Raw genomic sequence first — 8972 nt, 5'->3', positions numbered from 1 at the left:
AAAAAGATGCAAGAATATCATCCCACTGAGGGAGCGAGAAAGGAAGTTTCCTTGGTTCTTTTGATGAGTGGATCTATTTAGACAATATGGGAGTTCCTCAAGGAGTCCCAGATGAATTTAAGGCTATAAATCAGGTAGCAGGGGGGTTTCAGTCATTCTTGTTCTGGTGGATCACCATTAATAAAAATGTAGACTGGATTAATTATATCTATTATAATCAACAGGGATTTATTAATTATACCAGGAATGCAGTTCAGGGAATTGCAGAACAGTTAGGTGCTCCTAGCAGAATGGCATGGGAAAATAGAATGGCCTTAGATAGGATGCTAGCTGAGAAAGGGGGAGTCTGTGTTATGATTGGAGGTAGTTGCTGTACATTCATCCCTAATAACACTGCCCCTGAAATCTAAAGCTTTATAAGGCCTAACAGCCCTATCTGAGGAATTAGCAGAGAATTCTGGCATTAGTAATTCACTCACAGGATGGCTGGAAAATTGGTTTGGAAAATGGAAAGGGGTTGCACTGTCTATCTTAACTTCCTCATTATCTCAGCGGGGGGCTTACAACAGTCGGATTCTGTATCATTCCCTGTGCATGAGGGCTAGTTCAAAGACTCATTGAAACTGCCCTAACCAAACAAATGCCCATACAGTGTAGGCAAAACAATCTGTACGCCCTTAAAGAAGGAGATTCTTACTATGAAGAGTGTGAGATAGCGCTTAGAAAATTTGAAGAATGGACATGTGAAAACTAAAAAGAGTTTAAAAGAAAGAGGGGCAATTGTAAGAAATGAAGATGAGTTTAGTTTTCACATAAAGGAAGAAAATATTGATAACTGTAACCTGGCAGCCTACTGCCTCAGTCTCCCACTCCTGGGGTAAGCAAGAACAAAAGAAACCAGTTTAAGCCAGCCGTATAGGCAGTCAAAAAGATGCCCAAGAAAGAGCCAAGTCAATACCAATTCAGCACTAAGTTCCATTCCTTATTTGGCAAAGGGAAGCAGGTAAAAACTAAAATGGTTGGAATGTGATGGGGGAAGCTCTGAATCACAAACTTTTGCATGGGAAAGTTCGATCTTCTCAGATAAGCTGTAACTTCTGAAGTATCCAATCTATGGAGAAACAGAGGAAAGGATTGCATGCCAGGCTTAGGGGTATAAATAGTGTCACTTTTCTTTGTTAGGCATGCCAGCCACGTTTTCTGGTTGTGCGCCCCTTCTTGCAAGACTGAGAATAAATCCTTTTCTTCTCCACAATCAGGCAAGCCTTATTTTCTTCCAGAAGAAGATTTCTTTCCAGCACTGAACAAGGTGTAAAAAGTTTGTTTCTTTATTTCGACTTGAGGAAGATGGATCTGGCATTCTGCATGAATCTGGATAAAGTTTTCATATGGTTAATATGATGTTCATTCTGAAAGAAACAAACTTAATTATAAGTTTGGATTGCCTGTTTTTTAAAAGAGGACATTGGATTACCATTTACTTAACAATGCACCTAGTGGTGACTTTCAGACAGATTTTATTACCACAAGGTTACCTTTTGCCATCAATACCAACCTAGGTTTTTAGATCCAATGACTTCTAGAACTAGAACTGTTTAGATGTTTCAGTTTGAAAGATGTTTTCACAAACTTTTTTACAATTAATCACAACCTCATAGACTAGCTACCTTACATTTAAATAAACTTATTAGGGAAGTGTACTTGGCCCTGTGGATAGGGCATCCGTCTACCACATGGGGGGTCTGCAGTTCACACCCCGTGCCTCCCTGACCCATGTGGAGCTGGGCCATGCACAGTGCTGATGCGCACAAGGAGAGTCAAGCACCACAGGGGTGTCCCCCACATAGGGGAGCCCCATGTAGAAGGAGTGCACCCCGTAAGGAGAGCTGCCCAGTGCTAAAGAAAGTTCAGCCTGCCCCAGAATTGCACTGCACACATGGAGAACTGATGCAGCAAGATGATGCAACAAGAAGAAACACAGATTTCCATGCCGCTGACAACAGAAGTGGACAAAGAAGAACAAACAGCGAATAGACACAGAGAACAGATAACTGGGGTAGGGGGTGGAAGGGGAGAGAAATAAATAAATAAATCTTTTTTTTTAGAATGGCCAACTTTCAGCATGGGCTGGCCCCAGGAGGGCACTTTAGATCCCTGGATCATCCATAAAGTCCACGATGCAGTAACTGGAAATCCAGGGCATCCAGACCAATTCCCCAACATCGATGCTTGGGAAAATGCTGTGAGCTAAAACCCACCTTGGTTAGGGAAGTGCATGACTAAGGAAGCTAGAATTTGCCTAATACAAAAACTGAGGAGTGCCGTCCCAGGCACCAGACCAAACAATCACCATGCAAAGGGCCCAGAGAAAGTGCGTCCCAAGTCCAGTGCCAATCCGCCCATCTTAGAAGGGACATATGAACATGAATTTCCACGGCCTTATGCGATGACTCCTGCCCTGGCAGTACTAAGGAATGAAAATGAGCTAGGCTCCCGAGGCAGTGCCGCGTTGTCATCATCCGATTGGGGAAGTGCGACGCCCACACCATCCCTGCCGCTGCTTTTATCACCATCAGAGAGGGCACCTATACCATCCCTGCAGTTGCCTTTACCGCCATCGGAACCTGAGAGCCCTACGCCATCCCTGCAGCAACTTTTAACGTCTCCGCATTGGTCTTTGGCACTTTCCACAATGTAAAATGCAGACCAGCTGCTTTAATGGCCGGTTGCCCCAGGCAACACCACTGCAGAGCTGCCCATCAGTCAGGAGGGAGATGCTGAGAGGCGGCAACTCAAACCACAGGGAGCCCCAGGGGCAGAGGGAGCAGAGAGAAAGGCTGCCTTCCAGCTACATCTCCTTGAACCCCGACCCCAGTTTTTTATGCAGATGACCAGGTTCAGGAGGGGGGAACCACACAGTCATCTATCAGCCCTTTAGGACAAGGGACCTCTTTAACTGTAAAAGCCATACCCCACCATTCTTGGAGAAGCCTCAGGCCATGACAGACCTTTTCCAGTCCATCACACAGACCCACAACCACCTGGGCTGATTGTAAACAACTTATAATGACTTTATTAAACTTTGAAGAAAGAATGCATGTCACACAGGGAGCTCTAACCTGGCTTAGAGAGCACCAACCTGAGGGAACTTTGTACAGTGATCAATATGCCCACTTGCAGTTCCCAGAGGAGGACCCCTGCGGGATCCAAAGAGTGCTGCCAGGCTCAGCCAACTAGAAACATTGCACAGGGCCTTAGTTGAAGGATTCAGGGCAGGGAGCCACAAGGCAGTGAATATGGCAAAATCCAGTCAAATTCTATAGGCTCTGGATGATAGTTTGGGTCAGTTCTATAATAGACTGTGTGAAGCGTTACATGTATACACGCCTTTAACCCAGATGAACCTGAGAGCCAAACAATGGTCAATGCAGCATTCACTGCCCAGTCACAGACTGACATCCAAAGAAAGCGGCAGAAGTTGGATGGGTTTGCTGGAATGAATATCTCTCAGCTCTTGGAAGTAGCTACTAAGGTCTATGTCAACTGTGATGTAGAAACAAGAAGGGAAGAAAATCAGAAGATGAAAATATAGGCAGATCTTCTAGAAGTGGCAATGGTGGAAAAATCCATTCCTGTGTCAAGGAGAGTAACCTGGCAAGCCCTAGCCCCAAGGAGAGGGAAAGGCCCATGTCTAGGGCAAAATCAGTGTGCATACTGCAAAGAGGATGGGCATTGGAAGCAAGAGTGTCCCAGCCGGCCACTTGACCCGGCCTCTGCAGCCAAAACATTAGCCTGAAAGGCTAGTGGGGCATCACAGTCCAAATGCTGGCTCCCTAAAGGTTCTGGAAAAAACCCTGCAAATCAGATCATTGGGCTGGCAGGAATGGAGGACTCTGATAGAGATTATTAGGACAGACCGGTTTCCTATTCTCTCAGCCCCGAAGGGCCTATGGTCGGAGTCCAAATTGGGGGCCACACCATACATATGATGGTTGCCACTGGGCTCAACATTCTGTCATGACCAAGCCTGTTGGGCCTCTATCAAAGAGACAAGCCACTATCGTAGGGGCAGCTGGCAAAAGTCCCCAACGGCCCTTCCTTCAAGCCAGGACCTGCACATTGTGGGTAAGGAGGTCACTCACAAATTCCTTTACCTTCCAGAATGCCCAGTCCCCCTCCTGGGTTGAGACCTGCTGTCAAAACTGCAGGCTCAAATTACCTTTGATGCCACAGGGAAATCCACACTGACACTGGGGCCATAGGAACCTCCAAAAATAGCACTAACCCTTCCTCTGCAGGAGGAATGGAGACTGTTTTGCCTCAGTGAGACTGGCCAATCCATGGCCACACAGCTCCCCTTTGAAGATGTGCCTGAAGTAGGGAGAAAGGGTAACCCAACAGGGATGGCAAGTGACATTCCTCCAATCATCATTGAAATAAAGGCTACCGCCAGTCCAGTAAGCATAAGGCAATATCCAGTTCCGTTCAAAGTGCAAGAAAAGGTCCAGCTACATATTCAGAGATTACTGAATGAAGGCATATTGAGGCCATGCCAGTCTCCATGGAACACCCCACTCTTCCCAATCAAAAAGGCTGATGGGGATTACCACCCAGACCAGGACTTAAGAGCAGTTAATTTGGCAGTAATAACCCTTCATTCTGCGGTTTCTAATCCATACACTCTTCTCAGGTTAATACCCTCATCAGCAATCTACTTTTCATGCCTACATCTCAGGGATGCCTTCTTCTGCATTTGGGTAGCACCCCAGAGCCAGCCAATTTTTGCCTTTACATGGGAAAATCCAAACTCAGGTGAAAAGCAGCAGCTTACATGGATGCGATTGCCTCAGGGATTTAAAAATGTACCCACTATTTTTGGACAAGCCCTGGTCAGTGATCTCAAATCCTTTAAAGCAGAAAGCCATAACTGTTTTCTCCTCCAATATGTAGATGACCTCATTCTTGGAAGTTCCACCTACCAAGACTGCACTGGTGGAGCCCGTGGTCTTTTAAAGCATCTACAGCAAAAAGGCTATCAGGTGTCTAAGAGAAAAGCCCGTCTGCCTACCTCAGGTCAAATATCTAGGCTATAAAATAACACAGGGGTGCCATGAATTGGGACTTGAAAGAAAGAAAGCGATCTGTAGTCTCCCTGAGCCCAATACCCACCAGAAGCTGTGAGAGTTCTTTGGGGCGGCTGGAGTCTGCTGCAATCAGATCCCCAATTTTGGGGTCCTCATGCGCCCTTTATATGAAGCTGCAAAGGGGGGAGATCATGATCCCCTGCTCTGGGAAGCCCACAGAAAAATGCTTTCACTGCTCTCAGACAAGCTCTAATGGAAGCACTGAGCCTCAGACTTCCAGAATTCACTAAGCCATTCTACCTCTATGTTCACAGCAGCCAAAGCATCACAGTAGGAGTACTCACGCAATACCTCGGTTCCTGGCAAAGACCTGTAGCGTATCTATCCAAACAACTGGACACTGTAGCCCAGGGATGTCCCTCGTGATTGCAAGCCATAGCAGCTGCAGCCATGCTTACAGTAGAAGCTATAAAATTAACTCTCGGGCAGCCTATAATTGTCTGGGTTCCGCATGCAGTAATCACAATCTTAGAAGCCAAAGGAACACATTGGCTTGCTAACAGCTGCCTGGTGAAATATCAAACCCTATGATGTGAAAATCCATCCATCCAGCTGGAACTTGTATAAACCCTAAATCCCGCCACCCTGCTGCCCGTGGAGCCAGGGGTTCCAGCCCATAACTGCCTGGAAACATTGCAAGAAGCATATTCCAGCCAGACCTCCAAGACCAGCCACTGGCAAATCCTGACATGGAGTTCTTCACAGATGGGAGTGGTTTTAAGCAGGGCAGCAATAGCTGAGCAGGATAAGCTGTAGTAACATCTGAGACCACAGTAGAGGATCAGTGCCTCCCAGATAACACATCAGCATAGAAAGCTGAACTCCTTGCCCTCACCCGAGCCCTGCAACTTGCAGCTGGAGCCAAAGTTAACATCCACACAGACTCCAAACATGCCTTCCTTACCCTGCATGTGCATGGAGCCTTTTACAAACTAAAAGGACTCACTAACTTGGGAGGGAAGGGCATTAAATAAGGCACACAGATTCTGGAGCTACTAGAAGCAGTTTGGAAACCTGTCAAAGTGGCTGTAATGCACTGTAAGGGACACCAGGCAAGCCACAGCCCCAATGCCCAGGGAAATCAGAGGGTGAATGCTGAAGCAAAAAGAGTGGCATGGGAAGGATCCCTATCTGAAATCCTGGCCACTGCTCTCATTTCTCAACCTCTTAATTATCAGAACCTCCAGTATACACTACATGCTCTTGGCCTGCAGCCTCTGAGTCACTGAGAGCCACAATATACTCAAGCTGAGAGAGTGGATACTCTCTGAGGGTGGCACACAAGGAGAAAATGGATGGTGGACATGGCCTGATCACAGAATAGTTGTGCCACAAGTATTAGCAGCACCTGTAGTTCAAGACTACCATGAGAACACACACTTGGGAAAAACCCATCTTAAGGAACTGTTAGAGAGATTCTTCTACATCCCAAGACTAGTCGCTATCACCCATGCTGTATGCCAGAGGTGTGTGGCATGTACAAAAAATAACCCTTGCCAGGGGCCCATAGGAGCCCCAGGAGTCCAGAGCATTGGCAGTATGCCTCTTGAAGATCTAGTAGTTGATTTTCACTGAAATGCCACGATCTGGAAGCTATAAATATTTCCTACTCCTTGTTTGCAAATTTTCTGGCTGGGTGGAAGGCTTTCCCACATGAATAGAGAAAGCTGAAGAAGTAGCCAAGGTTCTCCTTAGCGAAATCGTTCCTTGCTATGGGCTACCCCTCTCAATTGGCTCTGACAGGAGACGTGCCTTCATCTCGGAAATCACATAAAAGATTGCAAAGGCACTGAGCATCTAATGGAAACTGCACACGGCTTACCATCCTCAGAGCTCAGGAAAAGTAGAGTGAATGAACCATACCAGAAAGACTTATATTGCCAAGATTTGCCAAGAAACTGAGCTAACATGGGTGCAAGTACTTCCAAGTGCTCTCCTACAAGTTAGAGATAGCCCAAGCTGAAAACTAAGCCTAACCCCTTATGAAATCCTCTTTGGGAGGCCCCTCCCTTAATCAGAAATATAGAAGGGGATCTTAGAGAAAGAGGAAACTTATCAATAGCTCAGCAGATGACCAGCTTAGGAAAAACCCTACAGAGCCTGCATCACTGGGTCCAAAAAAGGGCCCCATTAGCTTAAGCAGTGCTGTACACCCGTATGAGCCAGGAGACGCAGTTTGGGTCAAGGACTGCAAGTCAGCTCCACTAGCCCCTCGATGGCGAGGGCCCCATCTTGTCATTTTATCCACCCCCACTGCAGTTAAAGTAGCTGAAATCACCCCGTGGATACAGCATAGCCGAGTCAAGCGAGCTGCCCCAGAGTCCTGGACCTGTATTCCAGATACCCACAGCTCAACCAAACTCATCTTGTGAAAAAAAACAGAACACCAAGCCCTGCTCCAGTCACACCCCAGAAGCTGACTGGTTCACCCACTGCTGAAGACTGAGGATGGAACACCCAGTCCTGCTCCAATCACACCCTGGAAGCTGACTGGTCTACACACACGAAGAATAGGAATCCGGTTTAATCCATTACAATGCGCCTTTGGCTATTTTTCCTGCTTCTAGCCCTGAACCTCCCCTGGTTCCAGGTCGACACCACAGAGTGTGAGCCTTGTGTTCAAAAGGTGCATACAGGGACCCATGTCAATACCACATTAATATGTCATAGCCATTACACCTGCAAGGGCCAGGTAACCACGTGTCAGTTTCAGGGAATCTCCTGTAGTGTCTGTAACGCATCTGGCCAAATAACCTGCTATGACTCTAGACCCCAACAGTCTCCCATAAATGGGAAATAAGAGTGCTTGATCAACATGGGCAGCTACTTTCCTCTACCTCCGTCACTAGCCAGAAGCAACGAGTGTCCCTCCTATTTGATGCATGTCAAGTTATAGACTCCGGGATACCATGGAACACAGATTGTGGAGGGCTCAGCTGGGAGCAGACCTGTACTCATAACAATAAGTATATGTGGAAATGTAAAGGGAAGCCCAAGGAGGGGGGCTTTTGGTGGAAATACATAGGTGCATACTACTGCCCCTCCTGGTCCTGTGTCACCTGGGCCACCTGCAACACAGACACAGCTAAACAAACAGCCATCCTCACCAAGGGGTATGGCCCCAGCTAACTGTCCACATGGTCCATGTAACCCCTTAAACCTCACCATCCTTAAACCTGAATCCTGGCAGACTCAGGGAGTCCAAATGGGCCTCTGTATTGATGATAAAGGAATAGACCCAGGAGCCTACATTTGGGTTGGGTATCGGGAATACCCACTCACAAGTCAAGCCCATTCTGTGTTCCACTCCTTCTATGAAGAAATCGAAAGGCCCTGTTCCATCCCACAAGCAGCAAGAAATCTCTGTATAAGCCTGGCTGAAGTGGTAGGGGCAGCCTTAAATGTCTCCTCATGCTAGGTATGTGGAGGTACTAATATGGGAGACCAATGGCCCTGGGAAACCAGGGAATACAATTACCGCCAACCATATAATGCAACTGGCCTCCCGGCTGTCCCCCGAGATAGTATGTGGCCCTTGCAAACTTCTGTCATAGGAAAATATTGTGCTTCAAGGGCCTGCCTAAGCTCCTCTATAGCTGTTGGAAACCTAACATGTACAGGGGGAAACTTCCAAAATTATACCACAAATACAAACGAGCCTTGCGGAACATGGAATGAATCTGACCTTGTTCTCATAAATCGTACTTTCCCCAAATTTATCACAGTGTGGAACTCCACCACAAAGGGCCCCTTTACTGCCCCAAATGGTTTGTACTGGATTTGTGGGACGGTTGCTGGGTCGAACTTCTGTGAAACTGGTGTGGTACT

Source organism: Dasypus novemcinctus, chromosome 17, assembly GCF_030445035.2.
Source record: "Dasypus novemcinctus isolate mDasNov1 chromosome 17, mDasNov1.1.hap2, whole genome shotgun sequence".
NCBI lineage: Eukaryota > Metazoa > Chordata > Mammalia > Cingulata > Dasypodidae > Dasypus > Dasypus novemcinctus.
This window is presented reverse-complemented; position numbering follows the sequence as displayed.